We start from the raw sequence: 378 nt of genomic DNA, 5'->3' as shown, positions 1-378 counted from the left end.
AGGGACCAGAGTGACTGGGAGGGGTCATTAGGGACCAGAGTGAACAGGAACCATCAGTAGGGACCAGAGTGAACAGGGGGGGGTCATTAATAGGGACCAGAGTGAACGGGGGGGTCGTTAATAGGGACCAGAGTGAATGGGGAGGTCATCAATAGGGACCAGAGTGAACGAGAGGGTCATTAATAGGTTCCAGAGTGAACGGGGGGCTCATTAATAGGGACCAGAGTGAACAGGACCCATCAGTAGGTTCCAGAGTGAACAGGGGGGTCAGTAGGTTCCAGAGTGAACAGAACCATTAGTAGGTTCCAGAGTGAACGTGGGTCATCATTAGGGACCAGAGTGAACCGACCCCCCCCAAACCGACCAGGACCCCCCCCC

The sequence above is a fragment of the Calidris pugnax genome, unplaced genomic scaffold (assembly GCF_001431845.1).
Source record: "Calidris pugnax isolate Ruff unplaced genomic scaffold, ASM143184v1 scaffold1076, whole genome shotgun sequence".
NCBI classification, from domain to species: domain Eukaryota; kingdom Metazoa; phylum Chordata; class Aves; order Charadriiformes; family Scolopacidae; genus Calidris; species Calidris pugnax.
Note: the sequence above shows the minus strand (reverse complement) of the source record.